Source organism: Palaemon carinicauda, chromosome 30 (assembly GCF_036898095.1).
Source record: "Palaemon carinicauda isolate YSFRI2023 chromosome 30, ASM3689809v2, whole genome shotgun sequence".
In the NCBI taxonomy this organism is placed as follows: domain Eukaryota; kingdom Metazoa; phylum Arthropoda; class Malacostraca; order Decapoda; family Palaemonidae; genus Palaemon; species Palaemon carinicauda.
The window spans coordinates 56,726,710-56,729,209 of NC_090754.1; positions in this window are offsets into that span (position 1 = coordinate 56,726,710).

The window sequence follows — 2,500 nt, forward strand, 5'->3', positions numbered from 1 at the left end:
GTGGTTGCAAGCAGTGAAAAGTTTCTACAAAGGTAGTAAAGCATGTGTTAGAATAGGAAATGAAGTGAGCGATTGGGTTTCCGGGGAGAGTGGGGCTGAGACAGGGATGTGTGATGTCGCCGTGGTTGTTTAACTTGTATGTTGATGGAGTGGTGAGAGAGGTGAATGCTCGAGTGCTTGGACGAGGATTAAAACTGGTAGGCGAGATTGATCATGAATGGGAGGTAAATCAGTTGTTGTTTGCGGATGATACTGTACTGGTAGCAGACACAGAAGAGAAGCTTGACCGACTAGTGACAGAATTTGGAAGTGTGTGTGAGAGAAGGAAGTTGAGAGTTAATGTGGGTAAGAGTAAGGTTATGAGATGTACGAGAAGGGAAGGTGGTGCAAGGTTGAATGTCATGTTGAATGGAGAGTTACTTGAGGAGGTGGATCAGTTTAAGTACTTGGGGGTCTGTTGTTGCAGCAAATGGTGGAGTGGAAGCAGATGTACGTCAGAGAGTCAATGAAGGTTGCAAAGTGTTGGGGGCAGTTAAGGGAGTAGTAAAAAATAGAGGGTTGGGCATGAATGTAAAGAGAGTTCTATATGAGAAAGTGATTGTACCAACTGTGATGTATGGATCGGAGTTGTGGGGAATGAAAGTGATGGAGAGACAGAAATTGAATGTGTTTGAGATGAAGTGTCTGAGGAGTATGGCTGGTGTATCTCGAGTTGATAGGGTTAGGAACGAAGTGGTGAGGGTGAGAACGGGTGTAAGAAATGAGTTAGCGGCTAGAGTGGATATGAATGTGTTGAGGTGGTTTGGCCATGTGAGAGAATGGAAAATGGCTGTCTGCTAAAGAAGGTGATGAATGCAAGAGTTGATGGGAGAAGTACAAGAGGAAGTCAAGGTGTTGGGTGGATGGATGGTGGTGAAGAAAGCTCTGGGTGATAGGAGGATAGATGTGAGAGAGGCAAGAGAGCGTGCTAGAAATAGGAATGAATGGCGAGCGATTGTGACGCAGTTCGGTAGGCCCTGCTGCTTCCTCCGGTGCCTTAGATGACCGCGGAGGTAGCAGCAGTAGGGACTCAGCAGTATGAAGCTTCATCTGTGGTGGAAATGTGGGAGGTTGGGCTGTGGCACCCTAGCAGTACCAGCTGAACTCGGCTGAGTCCCTGGTTAGGCTGGAGGAACGTAGAGAGTAGAGATCCCCTTTTTTTTGTTTTTATTTCTTGTTGATGTCGGCTACCCCCCAAAATTGGGGGAAGTGCCTTTGGTATATGTATGTATGTGTATATAATATATATAATGTGTGTGTGTGTGTGTATGTATATGTGTGTATATAAATATATATATACATATATATATATATGTATATAAATATATATATATATATATATATAGTATATATATATATATATATATATTTATATATATATATATATATATACATTATATATATATACAGTATATATATATATATAAATATATATAAATATATATATATATATATATATATACTGTATATAAGTATATATATATTTATATATATATATATATATATATGTGTGTGTGTATATATATATGTATGTATATATATAAATATATATATATATATATATATATAATAATTGTTCAAATGCAAAAGAACCATGAAAAAAAAAAATTAAACTATAATTGTGATTCCTGACTAGTTTCGTCTGACTTCTTCAAGAGGACTGATTCCACTGAAATATAGTTTTTCATTTTACAAGTACACTGAAAGTAGAAACATACATACAGATATTTGTATTACAATATATCAGAAAAAAAACAGGCTATTCACCAATTTTTAAAAAATATGTTGACGTAAATGTAGCATTTTAAGAATAACACAAGAAAAACAGCCTTTATATAGAATTCTCCCGACAGTACCATAGAACTTTTTTTATCATATCCCATACATTTCATGGAGAGAAATTGTATATTATTATTATTATTATATTATTATTATTATTGTTATTATTATCATTACTAATACTTGTTAAGCTACAACCCTAATAGGAAAAGCAGGATGCTATAAGCCCAAGGCTTCCAACAGGAAAATTGTATATTGGATAAGCAAGTGAAGCCCTTGAAAAGAGGATTGACTTAGAGGGGCACTCAATAGAGTGCAGACCTCCATCACGGCAGCTTATTTCTCGACATTTTTGCTCGACCTTGACCTTGACCTTTGACATTAGCATGTCCTAATTTGCGTGGAATTTCACGCACTCAAATATGAACCAAGTTTGAAGTCTCTGTGACAACGATGTCCAAATTTATGGCTTCTTATGTGAATTGGACATTTTATTTGACCATGACCTTGACCTTTTGCCTTGACCTTGCAAAATTCAATCATTTCCACCTTTTTTACATAACAGTTAATCTCTCCAAGTTTCATTACTCTGCTATTGAAATTGTGGCAAGGAAGCTGTCCACAAACACACACCCACACAAAAGCAAACTCACAAACAGGGGCGAAAACATAACCTCCTTTC